A 25,845-nucleotide genomic window follows, 5' to 3' on the forward strand; every position below is an offset into this window, starting at 1 on the left:
AGCGCGGTCCGGCGTACGTGCCGGCCGTCGGCGAGCGCGTGCGGGCGAGCGCGCGCGTGCGCGCGCGTCGGTGCGCGTACGCGCGATTATCTTACTGCTATTACAATTACGATTGTTATTATATTGTTGTTGCTGTACGTTTTCGACCCTGTCCGCCGGGACTCGGCGCGAGAAAAACTTGTGGATCAACCGGTGGTCGAAAAACACACCCGTCACCGGCGATCGCGCGTCGTTTTTCTTCCCACCCTTCGAGCGACGCGACACGCGCTCGTCGTCGTTTCTCTCCGCGCGGCGTTATTTTCCACCCCCTCCCCGCCGTCCGACGGGCTAGCCGGTGGCCGTCGACGGCATCGTCGCGACCTTCGCTGACCCTCGACCGCAGCGCAGTCTGCACCGCCGCCGCCGCCGGAGGTGACGTTTTTATAGTAATTTTCCACGTGCGCCTATTGCGCGCGCACGCACACAGGTGCACGCGTACGCGTTCGTCCCGTCGTAAGTTTGACACCACGCCGTTGGAACACTACCTGTGCGCCGCCGACCGGGGGCTGGAACCGCACCCAAAAGGACCGGTTCTGGAACCCGAGAACCCTTAAAATATTGAGAACCTCATCGTCAAATGAAAAATTATCGGATTTTTAATTTTGATTTTTAATATTACGCGCTGGTCTAGTATGATGCCGGTAACATCTATGTAATTTTTCAATAAGTATCAAAAAAAAAAAAAAAATACTACGGAATAAATTGTAAACATTTTATTTAGAACCCTATAATACCGGAACCCGAACTTTTTAATAAAATAATCGAGAACCGGAACCGTAAAAACTTTAAGGCACTAGTCCTGGTCCCGACGCTCTTGTGTAAAATGGTAAAGGCAACGTCGTTTTCACGCTCACTTATCACGTTTTCTTCGAATTCAAGTCCGTGAACTTTGCAGCAGTCCGAAGACTATCTTTTTGTTTAAACGGTTCGGTAGATATCGCATTCGTTTCGAAATGATTACGCTTTGTCCGGTGTAATCTTTATTGGACAATTCCGTTTTGCGGACATTTTTTAATTGACAATAAAGCAACGTAGTAGTTATATGACATTATATGACCTTTTTATAACGAACACTACAAACTGGTGTTTTACCTATGATTTACCTAATTATCTCCCGTTACGAAACATACGTCACATGACGATGATATATAAATTCGGTTATCTGGAGAATATGTTACTTTGAACGTATTATAATCGATAAGCAGAAACGGAAACGAAATACACCGGCGCTGCATTGTTCCAATGCATAACGCACGACGCGTTCAAAAGCTTACTTGCATAGATGCTTACGATCGTGTATAAGGAATGTGTTACGATTATTTTAAGGAACATCCGATACGTTCGCTGATTTTGTGTGCAACGTAAGTTCTGTGATTGCGTGAAAATTACTTCGCGATTTTTAACAAAGAAAAAATAAATAAAAACAACGTTACTAACAATTTTTGTTTCTTAAACGCTGTTGATACGTTTAGAATTTTGGATTATACACGGTAAATTCTTTGAACTGTTGCTTTTTCGTGTTAAACAAACAAAATATTCTGGTACGCGATGCCGTGGCGCAGACGTTATTGCAGTAGACGTTATCTAACCCCTCATTTGGAGAGCAGGACTACTAGGGTCTAAGTCGTAGATGTTAAAATTACAGGTTGAATATCGTTATCTATAATTTAGACGGTAGCGAGTGAGGTCAGGAGTAGGACCGGTAGTGCCAGCCTGGGGTAGTATCGCACGACAGCCCCGAAATATTAGAAAAACTATGTTATTTATAGAATAACTCAATATGTTGTAAAAACCAGACCAGATTAATATCTAACCATATAGTAAATTACATAAACGAATGCGTAATGCGTACATAGCCGTGTGGGTGTGAGTTTTTTCCTTAACGGTACTCGTGCTTGTGTAATACGTATGTAACCTCAGTGTACTTCAATGAATCATATATTATAATATGCATGTTTTTTTTTTTTTTGAATCCGCAGTTTAATTCATAACAAATACGAAAAGCGAATTAGAAATTATAATATATTCATTAAATCAGCGTTTTCCAAATTTTTACGGCCACAGAACCTTTAGGAAATAGTCTGTGTTTCGTTGAACCCTGATGACTCTGATTCCAACTCTACCCCAAATTTTCAATTATTTATTAGAAAACCAATACTCTAAAAAATATGATTTAAAGACGGTTTGCGATTATTGTTTATTACGAATAATACTCTCAATATTCGCGTACATATTGCGAAACCGTTGAGATTAAGCCATAGAACCCTTAGGTTCCGCGAAACTCAGTTCGGAAGTCGTTGAATCGGATAGATTTCAAACGATTAAAAAGTAACAGACTCGTGTGTACAAAACTCACTTGCTATGTGATCGTTATAACATCACTCGTGGTAGAGTAGTCTGGACGTCCGCGATTCATCGGCTGTCAATAATCTCAAAATAATTTTCATCTCCCTATCACTCAATCAAATTACTTTTGTACACATCATGTAGGCATATTTTATATTTTTATATGTTAAAGATCAACGCCATTACGTGATACAATTTTATTATAGCGATTATAACAATGTGATAATGAATAATTTGAACTCTTAAAGATAATTGGCCACTGTATCGATATTGTCTATTTTTTTTATAATTTCATTTGTCAATGTATTTATATTAGATTTTATTCACCATTTCTAAATTATTTATTACTAGTATAACGTATATCTCGATCAGGTTATTTTTAGTATTTTATGAACCCTACTTGGTGTAAATTTATGTGAATAAATACTTTGTCAGAGATTCGTGGACAAGAAACAATGTTCACTTAAGCATCGGTTGCTTCGGTTTTATAAGGAACTTAGAATTAAGAACGAAAATTTATATAATAACTGTATGTTTGACGTCATACATATATTAATATTTATTGTTATGACGATGTGTTTTGATTAAATATATATTTTTTGGTAATCAAAAGTAAATTGTTTGGTCGTTAGACATTTAAATTCCAATTTAAAAATTGAGTACTAGATTCGAGAAAAAAATTTAATTCAAGAACAGTTTTATACCGTTTTACTTATATATTTTACTTTTATAGTATTATCGGGGAATCGGGAAAATGTGTGACAATCTTTAAAAGCATTTGAAATATGTATTTTGGTGTAACTGATTATATTGTAATATATTATACTGATTAACATGATATGCACATTATCAATATATTGACAATATCTGCGTATTATATAACACATACAAATATTATAATACTTTACATGCATAATAGATTCTTCATACATCGTCGTATTAAATCAATTCTTTGGAAATATACTGCATAATATAATGTGTACATAAAAAAAGAAAAAAAATGCGTCGAGGTATATGAAAATAATACGATTTTACATACAACGATTTTTATATTGATAAAAAACCTTAATGGTATATTTTATTTGCAAATAAATTGGTTTGTTAGCTGATATAAATAACGATAATAAAATAATGTACAATAATCCCATAGAATCATTTGGATTATTTTCCATTTATTTTAATGCGTCTAAATATGGAGTTACTTATATTCGGTATCAATACACAATATATTTTATGCTAACATTTTTAAATCTATGTTTGAAATACCACATGTATTCAATAACAACACGAACTCATTGACTATCTACAACACACAATTATAATTTTTAGTTCTTTTTGACATTGCGACAATCCGTTTCCTTCGTCCATCCCTATATCTTGTTTCTTGTTTCTTTTTCGCTCTGTCCATTCGTTACCCACCGTTTTCTATGATAGCTTTTGGATCTCTGCGTTGTTTAATTTCGATAAAAAAAAAAAAAAAAAAATGATTATTTAGTAAAACTTTGATATATATTTAGTTCAACTGTATGATAAAAGAAGTATTAAGTAGGTATTTGGTATTATACAACAGTTTTCAAAACACGACATCTAAAAAAAAAAAGACTTTATACTCAACAGTTATTTTTGAAACATGCAGGAAAATCAATTTAAATTATTGAGATCATATGATCTTATGTTTATATGTCCATTAATTTGTATTTTCGTTAATCTATATGCTTAAAAAAAGAAAAACCTACAAATCAATTTCAACAAATTCAATAACGATAAACTCGTATAAGCAATTTAATACAATATTTATTAGTATCCAAGTTAAATAGTATGAGCTTACTTAATTTTTGTAGAGTTATTATTCATACTATAATGCTCCATATAATTACGAATATTTTTGAATTTTTTGAATTGTTACGATTGCATAATCTCGCACGTAATACTCAATTTACAATTTATTTAATGTGTCCATACAGTTATATTTGATGTATTGTTCTATGAGTTTATATTCATATTTCTTGGGATAAATTTTAAGTTTTTAAATATCAGTAGGATATAATATTTTAAAAATAGTCATGCCGACTAATAGTGATAATCATTATTGCGCATTAAATAAATAAATTATTCGTATAAATGACAACATTACAAAGGACATATATATGCATATTAATTCAAATTTGTTAGGCATTGAATTAAAATAACGTTGATTTATTATAATGTTAAGCAGCAATCGATATTGTAAAAGTTAGTTTATTGTAATTGCTTTAATAGTGAATGCAATATATTGTATAAGCATACTGTCAATCTTGCAGCGACTGAATTGTTGTTCATACATAATTACTATTTTTTTCCTTAAAATAATAATACCTATACAAACACTCAATGGTTTATGTTCAGATTACTGTAAGTACCATTTTATGTATTCGTAAAGTATAATATTTTTGTAGTACTAATTTAATATATCAGAACACTATCATAGGTTGGAAAAATAATAAGACTATTTCACTGTTATAATACGTAGGTATATGTTTATGATATGCTTAAAAGAGAAGATGTTGGTTTTACTTTAAAATTATCATTTCATTTATAACTTTAATAGTTTTATATTTTCTTCATAATTGATGAATATTTATACAGGTTTACGCATTTTTATTCCTAGTTGAAGTTCGAAGTGAATACATTATTTTATACATAACATATTTTCTAAATACCAATAATTATCATAAGCCAAAGTAGTTTTTACTTCTTATAACAATGAATATCGGTTTTTACTGTATAATGGAAGTTTAATTCATGTATTGTTACAAATTAAAGATGAAATCTTCAAGGATTTTTTTAATGACAGTTCTTATTATGGTGCTGTTTACATGGTAGAAGAATATCATGTATGATCATAATATGTTTACAATCATTTTAGAATGTAGTCTTAAAGGTTTAAATAAAATATATGTTGTAAACGATTGGTTGTAATAGACTTAAACGTACAATGTAATAGATGAATTATAATAAGCAATGTTATTATTTATTCTTAGTGATATAATTGTTAGTATTATATTTCATCGAGTTAAATATTTAACGATGTGCCAATGAAAGTAATAAAACTATGATATTTAAATAGTACATCTCTTCATATCAATCCAAAACGCGTAGTTAATTTTTGGGACACATTTCAATTGGTACGGTTAGATTGATTATTACGACGACAGTAGCTAGTGAGATACAGAAGGTGGACAATTAGGATGGTTGTTTTTATGTTCGAAAACGATCAAACAGTTTTATTAAAGTATTATGGTCGATTTAAAATAAATCCTTATTATATAATAAAACAATAAAAAATTAAATTAAAACTAGTAAATTGTTAATACTCGATCATTTAATACCATACAGATGTACAGATCTACAGATATAATAATGCTCCAGACAAAGAATTTATTTAGTTATTTATATATACATTATTTATTTGCTTATTATAAATTACTATGAATTGGTCAAAAGCTTCAAACTTCGTGAAATGATTTATTCTAATATATTGTTATATGAAACGTTTGAGGCATTCGTACTATTCAACAACTTACATAAATTTGGGTGAATTTTAATGTTAGAATTTCTACTTTAAAAACCGGTACATTTATAGGTTCATATAAAATATCGTTTTTACTTAATTCTAAGAGCAGTTAACTATTTTTTATATTTGTGATTTACCACAAAGAATGAAATCAAAAATTAACTCGTTCAAGGGTATAATGTAATTATAATTTTAAAAAATAATTAAAATACTCAATAAGTATCAAATCAGAAAAAAATATTTAATTTTGTCACAGACATTTAGTTGAAACTAAAAAATAATAACTTTCATTTATTTTTTTTCTTGAATCGCAATATTTAAAATTTTATATATCAATAAGAAATAAGATTTAGAATCAGGTAAAACCATGGAACAAAAACCATTTGTAAAATATTCGATACACGTACATTCTAATACATTGTGTATATTAATTACCTTTGTAGGTAAGAATCATTATAAAGGCATTATAACTTATTTTACCTTGTATTAATTTTCTTTGTAATATAAATGTAATACATAATAATACGACTGACGAAAAACGTTTTATTTTGTTATTCTGAATACACCAAGTGTACGGAATTGCTTTGGTTTAATCTTATTTTAATTATTTTAGAACTATATGTTTTGCTTGTAAGATTTGTATTTAAAGATTTTTTTTTAAAACAAATTTAATTGGATATAATGATCATTTTAGTGCAATTATTATAAAAGGTATTTATCGAAGTATTCGAAATATTTGCTCTATTATTTTACAGTAGAAACACATTAGAAAAATCAACCGTTTTTAAAAAAAGATTGAAAGAAATAAACACTATCATATTTGTGTGTGTTACTTTGAAATATTTCACATATTTGAGGTGACAGAAGATAAAGACCTTTTAATTACAAGCTACTTTATTTAACTTTTGGATAATAATACATAGATGTAAATATTTTATTTATAGCAGCAAGTGTTATGTGAGTGATTTAGTTTGACTATAGTTGGCTTACATTTGTAAAAATATATTAGAATACTTTGTAACTACGATTGCTGAGGTATGAAGACATTTCACATTAATATCTAAATATATAGAGCTGTTCAGTGTTATTATTATAATACTTAGGTTTTAATAATAAAAACGTAATTAAACTACTTAAACTAATTTCAAGATGATAAATATGTGAGTCATATGCTTGTGCCCGAATGTGCCACAACTGAAAAATTAACGTAATAAAGATAAATATAATGAGCGTTTTATGCAATAAAATATAAACGGAATTTTATTTAAAATGATAGTTAAACACGTAAGTGACTAATATCAAATAAGGATTAATTATAAGTAAAACTATACGTAATGACTTGTTGAAAGTAATTTCATCTCTAGGTTCATTTTTCGAGTAGTGAACCAGTGATTGAAAACATATTTCCGGTGAACGATGTGCTTCAGTTAGTATCAACTAAAGGAACCACTACACTGCACTCGACATCCGACTATGCATATATATATATACACTGTACGAGACACAAGGATTAGGATTGAAATCACGTAGCTAGAATAGTCGATGTGCGTGTTGTGTATACACATTTGTCCTTGAAATGTTAAAAGATAAACAATAAAGGGTGTATCAATATTAAAGTGAACAATGAACTGTAACGTATTTAGATTGGGTGGTTGCGATGATTTTGAAAATATATTTTTCTGTAGGCTCCTACCATAGCAAATCACGATTAACATTAAATTAAACGCAGTTTCTTAAAAAAAAAAAAAAGATAATCAATTAATTGTACTTTTATTAGGGGGAGTAGTTTTTTATTATACTTAATTATTTCTAGATAAAGAATAGGCGTTCTGTAGAACTCTGTACAGAAATACTTATGTTCAGGCTTTTACTAACTGTCGATGTGCACAATATAAATATTATAGTTTATATACATGTAGTTTTTAATTAATTTAATTGTTAAAATTAGGTTGTGACCCCATACCCCCAAGTTAAGGTTTCTTATCGGAAATGTCTTCCGATTTGAAAATTATTTTTACAATCAAACGGATTAAAAAATGTTATGGATTTATATTGTTAGTGGCGCACACTGGATTTTTTTTAGGGGGGGGTCAAGGTAAAAATATAACACATATTTGTCAATTTTAAACTACTAAATTTTTAATATTTAATTTAATGAATGCATCTTTACAAGCAGTGATTAAGAATTTGAATCGTTGGATTCAACGATAAAATAATGAAATTTTTAAAATTTAAAATATGTTATGTATTATAATTTTAAATTATCAAAACTGAGTATTGGGAGTTAGAATACCCAAATCTAATTATACTTGCTGGTATGACAATAATAAATTAATACCATTTTATTCGCTCATTTGGAATATTTAGAAAGGATGATTATATTTATATTGTTTAACACTTGGCCATTTTCTGAATGAGGCATAAACTAGACTTGTCCGTAATATAGATACCACTATCTACTACTTTTGTTTACAATATTGTTATTACTTGATAATCCACTTTAATATTTCTTATCGTTGAAAACAATTTGGACTTATCACAAAATTCTATTATTCTATCATCGAGATAGATAAGAAGACTGGAACCTATGCCCGCAGTGTTGGAAAAATAGTCGTTACTATCAGTTGCCGTTTTGCGCTATCCCCTCCACTGTACGGCATAAAATACACCATAAGTTCAATGGGAAACATGTACACATGCTGATTAATATAGACTGTACACAGCAGATAGTTTCACAAAACATTTTTAAATTACTTTTTGTTTTGGTGTAAAATTGCCGTATTCTTAGGTTTCTCTACACGAATTTAAGATGGCAAAAAAGATGTAATATTATTAATACTTTCATTATTATTTTAAAAAAGATTTTGGGTTTATTTCTAATGATTACAGAAACACAATAAATCTATTTTGCATGAATTTTGAGATTTGCATTTATTATTTATAAATTAGCCACATTTATATACATTCAAAAATAGACTTTTTTACAAAATTGTTACCTTATATAGCTAATTAATTTAAAAAAATGAATTATAATTTTTTTTTTTCATATTAAATACCATAAGACAAACTTATTAAAATCAATTTGATGTCAACAATATTTTTAAAAATATATATCTTATACTTATATCCAACTATCTCTTTTTTGGTCTTCTTCTTCTACTGTACCCTTCAACGTTAATTTACATGATTACTCTTACTGCTTTTATTTCATTCCATCTCATCACATGCCCAAACCATCTCAGTCTATTTTATCTCATTTTGTCCACTCAGGGACGGCTCTAGGAGGGGAGGCTAGGGGCCGCGGTCCCCTCCTAAGCCCGTACCGTATTTATAAAAACATGTATATTGTTAAACTTGGCTTCGATCAATGATGACTGAAGATAGACTATCAGGATTATGCCTAATTAATGTATATCATAAAGTATGTATTATAGATCAAATAGATCATATTATATTGATACTTTTGCCAATTTTAAAAATAGACGACTTGAATTTGTGTTGTAAAAATTGTTGTTTTCTTTTTGTTATAAGATTTTGTAAAATTATAACTTGGTCCCCCCCCTAACCAAGGTACTGGAGTCATCCATGTGTCCACTATAGATGCTTACACCAATACTACTTCTCACATATTCGTTCCCTATTCTATTTTTTCTTGTCACTTCACTCATTCATCTAAGCATTTTAATTTCCACAATATTCATACTCTGTTCTATTCTCTTGTCAAATATTCAACTGTAATGTTTTTAAAAAAAATAATTGCGAGAGACTATGTAAGTTTGAAATTACTAAAAATTGTTCTTTATTGTATTTACACTAATAATAATATTAAATAATAATATTATTGGGCCTAGTAAAAATAAGGAAGTTTTATGATTGATTTACCCATGTCAGTGACATGAAAAATTATGGTAAAAATCGTGTTCAGTCTATAGTAAATTTAAGTGTTTGTTATTTATAAACAAATGTGTACAAGATTAAATACTCTATAGAATTATACGATAAAAAGATACATTAATTTCATTATATTTCATCATTTACTGGATTATCCGGTATGAATCATTTGTGAAAGTTAGATATTGAATTACCTATACATTTTCTAATTATTTCTCGCTGAAATAATAGAAGTATTAATAAAATCTTAATATGACACTTATATTCGTACATATTGTTTATCTGTTTCAAATATTAAATCTTAAAAATTTCTCGGACGTATAACAAAAACTTTTTCTCAAAATATTCAGTGTTTCAGTATATCTGTACTCACTGTAATGATTTTTTATTTCAATGACGATTCTTTTCAATTTTTTTCCATCTGCAAAATCTTGGTTTATTCAAATAATTTTTATAATATTGTCTTAAATGTAAAAATAAGCACACTAGTTATATTTTGTGCAAAATTCTCATATAAATCGAAATGTCACACCTTTTTTTGCGCTTATCATACGTTTTTGACGTTTGATTCGCCGACTAAAAAAAATGTAGTATAACACATCGATTTGAATGTGAACGCTACAAGATGAGCAGTATTGATAGTTATTTGTTGTTAACTAACATATATGAATAATTTACACAATTTTTATTTTGTAAAATAAACATAATTTAATTATTAATACAAATGATTAAATTCACGATCTTATCCATCTTATGTAAAGAATGATGAAAGAAATCTGGTCAGGTTTAAGACCCTGAGTGTGATAAGCTCATACAATTTTCCGTTAGGCCAGTCATAATATAGCCGACAGGTAAGATTAAAAAAATATATCTGAAAATTAATTGGTATTATTCGGAAATAATGATTTTTAGTATTGCACACATTTTTCGGGTTCTTCGTTGATATACTCTTTAAGGTTAGATGTGAGATGGAGGGGATACAATAATTACTAGGAAGATTTTCAAAGTTGCAGGACCAATCGTTTAAATAAAACATAGTATGGATTACACTGTTCAATATAACGAAATTCATAAAAATTCTAATGTAAAATAGTTTTTGGAACGCTTTACAAATTTACGTTCTATGGAGTTTCTTACCAAAGAAATGTATTATTCAAAATATAATTTATGCAGTTAAAACCAACTAAAACCACAATACCGCGGTATTATAATTAAACGTATTGTGTGATTTCATCGTACCTTTTTTGTAAACTTTGCAATTGGATAACCATGTTTTGACCTTGCATAATTGTGTTCACTAAATAATATTACTAAACCAAATATTTTTAGCTTCGTCATACAGTATTTAAAGAGTCTATTGTGTACATTTTTATGCAGAAATGGTATTTTATGTAAATTCGGTTCATAAAATTAATAAAATCTAGCAACTTTGTTTGTTAAAAATATTTAATAATTTAAATAAAAAACAATGATATTTAAGTATAGTATAAATGTTATATATATTATATTATATATACGAATTTTTGAAGTCGTAAATATAAAGTCCATTGAAATCAACAACAGCTTGGAAATTGAAAAAAAAAGTAAAAACTTATTGTCATAATCTACATTTTCTATAAATTATTGTAATCAGTAATATTAGACATGAATTACATCAGACTACTTTATTGTTTGATATTTTGATAAAATAAGATTTTTTATTTATTTCAAATTTTATGACTTCTTCAAAGTATCTTTGCATTTTCCAATTCGATCTTGTAGTTATTTCTTTTAAAAACATAACATTAATTTAGCAACCAGTTGTCCGTTGGTATATAAAAATTCCACTCAGATAAAAGAGTTACAACCAAAAGTAACCTTTAACTTATTAAAAAGTAATAATATAAGATTTATGTCAGTTTTAACTATTTTTAATAGTCTTTGAACTTTAATTAATATTAATTGTTCATTAATTAACGAAATTTAAGCAAAAAAAATATTTTCCTTAAATCAATAAATTAATATGTTATCGTAGATGTAATGTTGTTTGAAACCGAACTGTAGGTTAAACTGAAAGGTTGACGGTGGTGAGATGGTTAGCGAACATCGATTATCAATATTTACCACGATTGTATTATAGACTTAAAATGTCTTATTCAATTTAACTCAAACCAACACATTCGTAGACCAATTCCTATACATATTATTTTATTTTATTTATTTTACGGGTTTGGCCCTTTGACAAAAGTATACATATATAAACAATCTTATAATGATAACATGAAATTGTGTTATTATATCATATTATTATGTTACTGTTCCGACGTTATGTTTCCGCGTTAATCAGATTTAACATTAATGCTGATATTAATCTGTTGGAAATATATTTTATGCTACACGTCCTTGAGCTTGATCGTAACCTTTTGTAACGTACGCTCATTTTTTTTATTCACGCCAGGCTGTTGGCAGGTGGTTTATTTGTTGAACTTATCGGACTCGTTAGCGGTTAGGCACCGAAAATCGTTCGTATCAAAACAACCATGTACCTACATTACCTACGTAATTGTAATTCATACTTTGTAATTTCAAGAATGATTATGCAACACGCGTGAATATCTTTTAGATGTAAATAATCCACGTAGCCTTCAGACGATTCCTGTAATTGATTTCTCGGTTTGATTTTCATGCCCGTAAATACTGATAAGTATAGGTAACGCGTATGTAGGACATATTATTTAAGGGTTTGCCTTAGTATCCACAAGTCTATATAGGTTTTTCGGTGTTTACCGCTCCGTTCGAAATATCCGAAGAACTGAGGATAAGAATTAATTTTATTACATCGTTCAGCTAGTTACAAGTCACTGCAAATATTTACAACTTAATGTGCGTACGATCGCTAGTAGTAATATTTTCTCTTATAAACGAGACTAGTTACTCCTTTAATCTCGGTTTTTTCTATTCACAGACTCCTTTTACTATGTGAATTATATTAGAACTTTAATTATTGCGTACAAAGTTTTCCTCGTTTAAATCATTTTTTTTACATTTTTTTTCGAAGTAAATTGTTTATTTTATTTTTGGTAATTTAAGTAGTATTAGATATATATATATATATATATGTATTTAGAAAAAAATACAGTTCACATAAATACAAATAGAAGCCCGTTTACATTTCGTTCACTCATATTTGACTGTGATCTCGTTTTGTATATTATAACATAAAATTATGTTCTTTGAAAGTTATTGGTATATGTAATTTCGAATCTATTGTGTCTTTTAAAAAAGAAAATTGTAAATTGTAATCTTAAAAAAATTTTATTCACGTATAACGTAGTATTTATAAATTAATATTGAAAATAATTTAGATGTAATGATTTTTAAAAATCTATAAAAAAAAGAATATATTTTTTCCGAAGTATAAACTATAAATGATGATCTATGATGTGAAATATTACTTATTTTTAAATGTATTACAATTAGTGAATTGTGTGTTGTTGTTTAGTGTAATATTCCATGTTGACTTCCTGCCAGAATCTAAAAAGAAAAAAAAATGAAAAATTTAAACCAATTAACATTGGTGGTAGTTTTGGTGATTTATCAAGGATTGTATGATTAACATAAAATGTAGTTTATATTAAAATGCGTTTGTTGTATGTATTTATGAACAACAATATTCATGAAAATGACCCATATTAAGCATTTAAAATAATATTTAAAAAAAAAAAAAAATCAAGCAACGCATAAAACCTTGACTAAATAGTTGTATTCGAACGGACTCTTAATTTCTGGACTTAAACATTTGACAAGAGTCGTAGGTACATGAAAAGTTTATTATGAAATATGAGTACTTAATAGAGTGCATTTATGATGAGTTCATACTTGCATTACTCCAAGGGCACATGAATTAGAATAATATTTTCATCGAAATTTTTTTTTTTAAATAGACAATAAATTCTCGTTTAAGTACAGGCAATGAAGAGATTGCAGAAAAACTAATTGGTTTATTATACCGTACGTTTTATTTAAAACTCTGTAATCCGTCAAAGGTTCGTCGCAGATTATATTTTAAACAATGTGGTCGTATGAAAAATGCACAACGTGACCGTAATACGCGTTCCTTGTTAATTCACATAACCGTATGTAGTTCAAGGGTGTAAAGCATTACTGTCTATTAGTGCACGTATCTATGTTGCGTTCGCACAAACACATATTCGGCTATTCAGATAAAACGTTCGACTCTGCAACGTAATACAATTTTAAGTGATAGAAAAAAAAACCCGAGAAACACCGCAAACCCGTCTGACTCGTATACCTCCTACAAGACGGATATGTAGACGCTAACAGTGGTTTTTCTTATGTGTTTGCGAGTAATTCCGACGTGCGACGGGTTAGCGGCTGCGTGAGACGATCTCGTTGGCGACCGATTTTCTCGGCGCGAAAATATGCTGCAGCAACGCGAACGCCGTACGGCACCCTACGTAGGGTTCGCATCAACAAACTGACAAATAACGAGAATCCAATTATTTCTCAAATGTCCTCCCTAACGATTCCTAGAAATCCCAACAGAAGACTAAAATTGGCCAAGAGAACGAATAATTATATACTAACGAATTCAGAGGTGCTACTAATGAGAGTAGTTGAGAGTAGTTTTCTCAAAAAAGTACCCATATATATATAGATCTTATAAGTTCAAATAAAAAGTTTTAATAAAATAAAAATAAATTGAAAGGATAAACTGGATAGAGCGGAAAACGAATGAATGAAACGAATTACCTAGAACAGTGGGAGAAAAACGTACACTCATAGACGCGATCAGAGGAAAACGTTGGAAAATTGTTGCCCTGAGACACCACGAAGAATTGCATAGTATAATGTTAAAGGGTATGATAGAAGGAAAGAAAATTGCAGGACGTCTCCGGAACTCTTATATAGGACAAATTAAATGTGATGCAAAAGTTAAAACCTTTAAGGAACTTAAAGGAATCGCAAGTAATCGGTTATAATGGAGATCGGAGTTGTATACCAACCTTTGGGTTGAAAAAAAAAAGAAAAAAGTAAGTTCAAATAATTTACTTATCCTACGCATTTTACAGATTGTAAATCTACTATTTCGGCAATAAAAAAAAAAAAAAAAAGAAAAAAAAGGTTCGTATCGACGGGCCCGTGCTCGTGAGTTTTACACGGTCGAACGTGTACACGGACACGGCGTTTCAGCCGACAACGCGTTCCGAAGAACATCGGAAATCGGGCGGCGAACGGGACGACGCGTGGTATGTGCGACGAGCGCGTTTCGTAAGGGCTCGGTGGCGCCTCGATGGCGATGGGGCAGGGTGCTCGACGGCAGCTCCGAATAATGGAACGCGCAGGTGAACACGAAAACCTGCGTCGACTCCGCCCACGCGTATTGTCCTTCGCATACCCGGGGTGTCCCTGCCGGGTTCCGCGGACAACAGGAGTGATCGCGTCGCCACGACGTGCGCAGCGGTTTATTTTTCCCTCGGATTTCGTTTCGACGCCACTCACTCGTACGCCGTAAATGCGTCAACGTTGATGAGGTGGGGGGGGGGGGGGGGGAACCGAACGAGAATTGCGTTGTTGTTTCGACCGCCCGTACGCCGATCGGTCACGCTGTTGTTACGGTACGGCCGAAAACCCATTGGATTCCCCGTGATCTCGCGGTGATTTCAATGCCGCGCACGTGGTAATCCGATAGTTTGCGTTCGTGATTTCGGCCCAAGGCGACCAATAATGGTCAGTACCAGCCGCAGGGTGAATTCGTATGCGACCGGTGGACACGCGAACGAACGATAACAATACCGACAGTAAATAATAATACGATGGACGAATGTAATAATAATACGACGACGACGGATTCCGGTCTTCGCTCTCGCACACCTAACACGTCACCGAACGATAATACGGTAATGTATTTTATTACACCGAAACACACGAACGATGGCGTCGGCCGCGGGTAATGCGCGCATTTTGAATTCGGTTTCCGGTTATTGTTACCGGTGGTGAAGACGATTCGAAAAATAATTTATAAACAAGCGCGATCGTCGTGTCGCGACTCCGATATTCCGAGTGGGCCGCGCAAAGGAAGTCCAACCGCACTCGGTCCGTAATGGTTTGCGGACACGCGTGCGCGACGTGTGAAGTTTTCGTGAGGTATGCGTCGTCCGACTGGCCGACGTTGCTGTACAGACGGGGTGCGACGAGGAGAAATTAACGGTTGTGTAATATTGAAAAACGCGTATAAAATTATCGTTTACATACGGATAATCGACGAACAACACTTACGGTGTACGGTTAAACGTCGGTCGTTTAGCGTTTAGAAGTTATCGAAAAACGTACGTAATCGCAGCCAAAAGGTATTTTACGGTTCTACGTCTGTTATATCACGTGTATCTAACAATATAATTGGTTGTTAACCATAGTTAACCGTTTGTCTGTTATAATTTCGTCTTCGGGCCACACCCCGAGCGGACGGGGAATACCTAATCGTTTGGTAAAACGCAATGGCGTGCACTTCACGACATTGAACCTATCAATCGATTGAAAATCGTCGATTTACTTTTTTATTTTTATTCGTGTTGATTTAGGTCCGTCAAAGTCAATCGTTTCCGCGAAAAATACCACTTCTCGATTGAAGCATATAAACTTAGTGATTTTTTTTTGTATGAAGTTTTTTTTTAGTCTGCAAAATAAACATTATTCGAAACCAAGCTTGGTTCGTGAATCGATGTTAGAATCAATAATTACCAGTCATTGCTTTCAAATTTAAACAATGGGTCAATAAAAAATACTTAAATATTTCAGCAGATTTTTCCTTGATGTCCATAATATCTGTTTCTAATTGACATACTCGTAAATCCGACGAAAAGTCGTAAATTATTAATTTTAAATTTCTTAAAATTACGATTGAGACAAATTATAAATTGATCTTTTTTGTTTGTTTAGAAACCAAGGTGAACATGTGTTTTAATTTTTCGGAGTATCTTCGTTCATACTCGTATTATGATTCAAACCCGTAGTAATTGAAATTCTTATGAATATTATTCATTTTTTCACGTTTTATGCGTTTTGATTTTTACAAGTGATTAAATGTGTCCATAACAATTCTTATACGTTCGTGTTTCATTTGAATAAATTATGTTAATTGTTTCACTTTCGTTTCAAGAAAAACAGAAATAGGTCAATAAACACAACAAAACCGCTAACAAACAAATTAAAATTTGTCGACGACGATTTCGAAAAAAAAATATTGAACACAGGTTGATCATTGCATCCTACAAAAATTACACGGGAATATAAATGTCATCCTATGTCATTGTCCATGTCGGTGACATGCATTTCTAATGGCCCTATGTACAGTTTTGTTCCGAAAGTTGAGAACAAACGAACATTGGTATAAAGTATTTCGTTTGAACCACAACACAACCGCACAGTACATACGTATGTATTGTTCGGATACGTTGCAAAGTGTAAAATTCATTACATTTTATAATTCAAAATCATCATACAGAACGCGTAGACACTAAACATAAAACAGTTTATTAACCCGCGTGGGTGACTCACGCAGTCACATGAATGTTTGCTAAAAAAGTGTTGAATTCATCACAATTTCATTTAACGATCGGTAGTTTAATTCGTTTTAAGAGCGGTTCCAGTGCAATCAAATAGCGCTACAGTATTAAATTTAAAAATATTCAACTGTGACAGCGTACGTGAATTGGGGCTACTGTCGAGTAAGACGTTGCCCAATACATCCAATACACGGTCGTTGGATAGTCAGCCAAAATAATCAAAGATGATTAATCATGAAAAAAACGGTTACCTAGGCGTAAGCGTATTACCTATGCCGAACGCGCGTATACGTGTACGTATACCGGCGCAGGATCGCACAGTGTTGGTAACGCGCAGGTGTCCGAGTTTTATGCTTACAACAGGATATTGTTCCTTCGAGATGGAAAAGCAAAAGTTTTACTGTCGATCGTAAAATATGTTACGCAGCGAAATGTTGGTAATTATAATACACGTGTCTATAAATAATTCGAGTATTTTTCCGCAACTGACGCAAGACGGTCAACGAGAAACCATATTATTATTATTGTTATTGTTGAACGTCTACGTTGTAGATATAGGTGCTTATGTCTCAGTCAGATGGTAATTGAAACGTTGTTCAACCGGTGTACTTGAGCGTGCTAGAGCGTGGTAGGCGTAACGGTCGGTATGCCGAACTATGATAACTATCCGATTGATTTCGTTGTGAAACGGATTGATCGGTTCGGATTGACATAGAATAAACAATAAAACCGGATACATGTTGTATTTTACAATCGATTAATGACCGATATCGAGTAGTGTTGTTGCGTACGCAAGGTTGAACAATAAAAACTCGAGTCTAAACTTAGGCGTAAGATTATACGCGCCACAGGGTGTTGATTAGTCAATAAGTACGCGATGTCGGACGGATACGTCCGTAAGATGTTGACCGTGAAAATAGCGACTTCCAGAAGTGTGAATATAGGTTACAAGGAGATTCCAAAAGTCTGTATATTATATTATTATATTCGATTGCGGTTGAACGTCATTGAAATCGTACGCTGGTGGTCCGCTGTTGGAACCAATATTGAATTTCACGACGCACGTGCAAGGGATGAGTCTTTGCTGTTATGTCGTCACATACGCACATGGATATCGCTACTTTTTGTTCAACGCAAAATCACCGTCACGCAATACGCGTATGCTGTTTGTTAAATCACAAACGTGTCGGTTATTATGAATAATTATTCGTTGTTGCGTTGATTGCAAATCAACCGTTTGTATAATATCTATAAAAAAAAGTATCATATTTTGTCCGCACGAGAAGTTAAAGCCGCGGATAAGATTTCGATTGCGTACGTGTAATATACGCGTACAAGTTGTCAGTAATTATAAATCGAGACACACCAATCACGAATACGGAAAACAATATTCCGAGGAAATAAAACTAATATTTTGTGGTTAACTTTGTACAAGCGTTTGTTTGAATTGTGAGTTTGGTTGGTTAAATTATTTTTTGAAAATATTGTTAGTTTAATGTTCAAACAAAAATAATGCTAAAAATTAAATAGTTACACTATTTAAATTAAAATTGATTGAATTATATGTATCATTGGGATACATTTCAAATTGTGATCGAAAACGAAATGTTCAACAGATTAGTAAGTACCTGAATATTTCATCTCAATAAAAGGCAGTTTTTTTTTTATTCAAAAAATTGTAATTTTTTTAAATATATTTATAATAAGTAGGGCACGGATTTTAATGCCATAAAAAATACCTTAAAATACCTGAGAAAAAATATAATTATGACCTAAAAAATTTAATTAACGATGTAATAAAATATAATAAAATTTAAAAAATTTAATTAATGACATAAAAATGTATTAAAAATGTGAAAAATGACTACTAAAAATGCACTAAAATTTTTTTATTTTAATTGATCAACGCTTTTCACATACGTAGTCCGTATAATTATTATCGTCATCGACTATTATACCATAATTTAATGACATAACGATAACATAAGACGATAATATGTAGTTGTCAATAATTGAACTAAAGAAAAATATTGAATACATGAAATTTTTTTAATTTTTTCCAAAAATGCTAAATTATGAAATATGAAAATAATGTGGTGAGAATACCAAAAATGCATTAAAGAAGTAAATACGATAAAAAATGCAAATAAAAATGGAATACTTTTTGAGCTATATAAAATGTTTAAAAAAGGGTTATTATCGTTTTTGTTTTTGCAAAATTTAAAATTCAAACGCTCATAAATTTTTTTTTTTTTATGAATTCATTAAGACTGGTTCACAATTAGGGTTTGGATGTTTATGATATTGTATATTTTGTTCTATTGATTCAATTTTATACGGATCTGGATAAAAATATGATTCATATTCAACTGTATCAAATAATACTATTTTGCATATTTTAGCATATTTTTGGAATTTCAAGAATATAAATATCGTCGCTTTCACTCGTCTTCTAATAAACCACAATCTTCGTTTTTACCATGGCTTTAAGCTCTCACTTAACTCTTCTCTATATTCTCGAAAACACGATGACTGTCTGCGACTTCAACCATATAATTTTCCTTTGTCTCTTTTTCCTAGCCGATAACTCCTTTTTTAATTCCTATCTTCTTTTGGTTATAACTCTTCCGATGTTAATCTCCTCCATAACTCTCGCTCCATTCCTATCATCCATTCCATTATTAACTTCATTAAATACTCTGGCTTCTTAATTTAACTCGTTATTAGTTTTATTCATATGTAATTAGTCTTAGTTATGTTTACCTAATTAATTTGCTGTAATGTTTTAAACAAAAGCAAATTAAACGAAAAAAAAAAGAATATCAATGCATACTTCCGTTCGTTTTCGAAACTTTTTAAAAACAATTTAAATTAACGGTCAGATAAATGAAAAAAATATTGACCTATAATTAAATTTATCCCGAATATAATTAGATTCAAGTTTGATCGAATTAAAAAAAAAAAACATTGTATCACAGAGTAGCGTTCATACTGTAAATTAGTAAATAATATAAAAAAAAAAAAAAAACATAAAATATAAAAATAAAAACTAATAAAAATCCAATACTTAAATATTATAATTAATTTTTAATTTTTAATACTAAAGGTAAAAAACATTTTTTTCCTGCATGTTTTGGATTATTTTTTGTGCATTCTTTAAATATATATTTGACAATTTCTTAGTGCATAAATGCATATGACAATAAAGTCATTTTAAATGCATAAACATACGAACCTTAGACATAATAAAAGAAAACATTGTTACCTACAGGGCTGGGAAGTATCTTAGATACTATTATTTAAGATACATATCTGAGATACAATTGTATCTTGTATCTTTTTATGATTAAAGATACTAGATAAAATCTATTGTTATGTAATAATAATTATTAATAATTTAGATAATTAATAATTATTAATTATTATTAAATTTTTCACGTCGAAGGCATTCACTTGATAAATGAACAATAAATACAATATTTGCTCATAATAAAGATTATATTACATATAATATTTATTATGAGCAAATTTTGTAATCAGTAAGTTACATAAATTTAGTTTATCGGCAGAATGTTTTCTTAATTTTATCGCGCTAAACATTTATTTTAGAATGTGTGATTGTGCGATGATCGGTTCATATTTTCTGTCTACGCGATATTTGTATAGTGTCATCCAATTTTAAGTATCTGTTACTAAAAACATTAATAATAATGTAATTGTTAATATTCCAAAATCCTTAGATGGAACATTCTATATAATATTTAATTTTGATGAAATAATAAATGTGAATTGAAAAATGAAATTATTTATTATTATTAATAGTAATCAGTCTCTTTAAAAGGTAACCAGGAATATTTTTTAAAACATGGGATATTACATATAAAAAACTTTTACTATAACACTACATATAATTTTTTTTAAATTTAAACATTTAATAGTTAATAAATAAACATTGTAATTTATAAATATATTTATGTTCTTTTGTGTTGTACCTAATGTAAATAAATAAATAAATATTGATAAATGTATAAAGTATCTTGTATCTTATATGTATCTCAGCTATCTGTATCTTGTATCTAGTACCTATCTTTAAAAATATCGAAATATCTTGTATCTTGTATTTAGATACGTACTATAAATGTATCTTGTATCTTGTAATTAGATACTTTTTTTTAGGCATCTTGCCCAGCCCTGGTTATCTACATGGTACATCTAATTTTTTCAAGTATAAAAAAAATGGATTTCTTTGAACTTGACAAATCTCGTGATAAAATGCATCATACGACATTATATTAGTAATAATAATTGCAACAATAACTGCTAAATCGATTAATAAAATAATAAATATTAAATGTTTTCAGGATCATAATACGAGTGTATTGATTTTTAATACGATATAGTAGAAAAAAATATAAAATATCATGAATAAAAAGGACTACGGTTGCCTGAGAATGTATTTGTGTGCATCTATTTTATTTGATTCAACGATTTCTATAAATTGCGGATAATATACTAAAAGAATCGTGAGTCGAATTACGTATTTTGTAAAATACGCGAAAAACAAATTATACTGCGTGTTAAATATATTATTTTACCCGTATAAAACCGTTGAACGTCGTGATTAAAAAAATTGGGTCACCCTTACGGTGTTTGCTAGAAAATCTAGTAAATTTGCTAACAACCCTTGGGATGTATAAAATGGACACGTTCGGGACGTAATAATTGCGATCAAAACATTGGTATATTATTATTATTGTTGTATTATTAAAAACAAGTACTCGTACTGTTCCACGGCGGTTACCCATATTATTCACGAAAACAAGTACGAATATGATCATCACGTGTATTACACTCGTAAATTTACGTGCAAGTGAACCGGTATAGCCGTAGGAATAATGATATAGAATTACGGTGATTATCTTTTTGGAGAATAATAATCGCTGATTTCCTATATTTTTAATTTTTTTATTTTTTTTATGCATGTTTCACTTATAGGCTAAATATAACATTTCAACCGACTTATGGGAACGCAAAGTTCTTTTGCGCAATTTGTTTTCTTTATTTTTTTTTTTCTTTAATATGGCAGTATCAGTTTATATTTCAATTTTGTCCATTGATATTGGCAGCCGCGGGCCGCACAGGCTAACGTGACCGGTGTAGATCAGCAGTTCTTAACCTTTTGTATTTCACAGACCCCCGATGAATGATTTTTAGAAATTACGGATCTCCTTTTTGTTTAATACTTTTTTTTTTACACAAAACATCTCATGTTATTAAAACCAAAATTATAATAATTATTTTACATAATAAATTACATTAATAGACATGACAAAACATACATATTTATACGTAATTATTCTTATTTCACTTCATTTTTCATTTAACTTAAATTTAATTATTTTAGTTTTAATTAATTTTTTTAATATTCTTAAATTTTAAAATTTTAATTTTTATTAGCTTAATACGATGGTTGGTACACGAGTTTTATAACATCGTATAATCATGACACGATAAAATCTATCTATTGTATAATAAAAAATGTATATAAAAATAATAATAATATTAATCCAACAATATTATAATGATGCACTCATGAGCATGTATTGATGTACATATGTTATGTCTTAGGGCTGCCGCGGACCCCCGATATGAGTATCGCGGACCCCTAGAGGGCCGCGGACCACAGGTTAAGAACCGCCGGTGTAGATGGTTTCGGGTTTTATTCGACGACGACCCACCCGCTGTCATTCGTCCAGCGAAACTCTGGCCCGTGCGAACGTCTGCGTCGGAACCTCTTGGACTTGTCACGCGGCCACATCGTCCGTCCGGCACCACTTCGATCGACCGCGGGGCACCACGATGCGCTCGCGTGTCGTGCACACAGCGATCGCATACGAGTACGGTATAAACCGTTGGGCGTGAACCGTCGGCTGCGACTTTTTTCGTGAAACCATTGCGCGCTACTGGCCTCCCTGAGGTCGACGGACAATCCGGAGACGAAATTCACCAACTCCACTCGTTCGGTTCATCACTAGGGTGCGTCACGTTGCACCGATCGATCCGATCGGAACCGTCCGAGTGCGTGCCGGAATAAAAAAAAAAAAAAAAAACTGTCGAAGAGAACTGTTGTCAGCATTAACATCGATTAATATTAATCAATAATTTCGTTAAGTAGTGTTTACTACTTACTACTGTAAATGTTTTATACTAATTTATTACTTTTGTATTTCAACTTAATCCATTGTTCCGTTTTATCGTTCACTATTATTTATATTTTATAATCATTATCATCAATAAATCGTAGTCCTTTCGAATATTGTATTGTTTACTGGTAAAGTGCACGAAAATAATCGATTTTTTTCAATTTATAGGAGGGGGCGCGAGGTTTCTGACAATCAATAAAGGGGACGTAAAATAGAAGAGTTTGGGAACCACTGGATTAGGCAAACGGCTGAGTTAGTGTTTTTACTTCAAGATTTTACGTTCGAAATAATTATTTTTACAATGACCTCAAAATTCAAATTAATTAGCAATAAAAATACTACTCATAAGTATACATATAGTATGTATGTAATAGTATAAAAATTTGTTGTCGTTAAATTTTTATGTGCGGACCGCGTAGTAAACAATTCGATATATTTGGCTCTCTTGACACTTTGGGTTTGACATGCTTGATCTACACGCATATCGATATTGTATAAAATATGCTTGCGTTGATCGGAATTTAAATTTCGATTAGAACACGGGAAAATTCACCGGATGGTCGCCCCGAAAACCATCGTTACCCGTGTCTTGGATATCGTGCATCGTCCAACGGCTGTCGGAGGAAACGGTTATTTTTTGCATTTCGATTTGAATCCCGTTTCCACACGTTTCCGGTCCACACATAACGTCCTGTAGTCGGATAGGCCGGAACCGGACGGACGATCATCAGCAGCACCGCGAATCCCAGAGACGTCGTCGAGAATCGGAGCCGGTGGGCGAAATTTGGTTGGCCGACAAAATTTTTTTTCTTTACAAAAAAGCGGAGGACCGAGCATGGCACAATCAAATAGGTCCGGTATCATAATCTTGCACGCTAAGGTTTTTATAATCTACCGATGCAATATAACGTATCGTTAGATTTGGTATCGCCTACGCGGACGGACGCGGCCACTAGACGTCGCCGCAATCGTTTGCTTACGACACGTTAGAAAAATTATGTTGTTTATATTGACTTTTAGTGGTTGCGTCCGCTTGGTGCGATAATAGGACGGCGCGTATTCGATGGCGTAGATTTTTCGGGGTCGCGCGAAACAACACATTTGCGCCTTTCGATGACCGATAGCGATGAGAAAAATTGACCTTAGTATTGATCTTGCTGCAAGACCAAGACTACAACGGCTCTGTAAAACCGAAATTAAGATCGAGTTTGCAAGACCAGGACTAAAACAAGATTCATCCTGTAACAGTCTTGTAGTCTTGCAATTCTTATTGTAATTTTTTTTTGAAAAAAAATGATCCCATAAAAACGCATTTAGAAAACGTAATATTACATTTGACGTACGACGCGATCACAGGGCAAATGACGAATTATTGAAATATTGGAAACAAAATTAGAAATAACCGGATATGATATTCCTGTAAAAAGGTTTTTCAACAAATGCTGTAGAAACCGAATGAAATCATTTTAAGTTGCGGAATAAGACATACGTATATATATATATATATATACGAAAACATATTATAACCAAATGTTATAACCATAGTCACCGCTGCGGGCGGATACGACATATTTATAAACCGCAGTGTTTATTTAGGTCCGCGAACACATCTCTCCGTTGAACTTGATGCTAATTACGAGATTCGACTAAAGCTGGTGATCGGGGTACGACTATGAGTGCGTGTGTTCATTTCGTGCGGTATTCGTGTAACGCTGTAAGATTTTACAAACCCTTAGCCAAAACGGGAAGCGTAAAAGTTTTTCTCGCGAGAGTCTTGCAGCAAGACCCGGATCGAGACCGATGCCGAGAGACCGAGTCGGCAAGACCAAGGCTGCCAAAAGTTTTTGATCTCGGTCGTGGCTTGCTCATCACTAGTGGTCGACATTCGATCACATCTCGCGTCCGCGGCCGTCGGGAGAGAGGGACGTTGGTTTTGTTATTTCCGTTTCCGTTTCCGAATTTCTTTGCCGCGCGTTATGCTGCGGTAACGCTGCGGCGGTGACGGGAACGACGAAGGACCTACCGTAAAAACCGTTGCGGCAGGTCGTTCGACTTGGACGCGGTCGATTACGCACACGTCGCCGCGACGCGTCGATCGTCGGTCCAACGTCTCTGCATGCCGTGTTACGCCGTGTCCTATGTGAATCCGGCGAGTGGGTCCGATGCGAACGAATTCGAATCGGACGCATCGGACGTTTTTTTTTTATTTTTTTTGAACGCCGCACTCGTGGCAAAGTGAGTGTGACAT

The 25,845-nt window shown here is 32.0% G+C and overlaps 1 long non-coding RNA gene across 1 annotated transcript in view; it reads left to right on the forward strand.

The window, feature by feature from the left end:
* LOC112684363 overlaps positions 1 to 23,628 on the forward strand; it is a 60,134-nt gene extending 36,506 nt beyond the window's left edge. The window contains exon 3 of the long non-coding RNA XR_003148692.1: positions 23,023 to 23,628. This is a non-coding gene — a long non-coding RNA (uncharacterized LOC112684363). The remainder of the gene's footprint in view (positions 1 to 23,022) is intronic.
* Positions 23,629 to 25,845: the final 2,217 nt, after the last annotated feature.

This window comes from Sipha flava, unplaced genomic scaffold (genome assembly GCF_003268045.1).
Source record: "Sipha flava isolate LNK unplaced genomic scaffold, YSA_version1 105_pilon_pilon, whole genome shotgun sequence".
Lineage (NCBI taxonomy): Eukaryota > Metazoa > Arthropoda > Insecta > Hemiptera > Aphididae > Sipha > Sipha flava.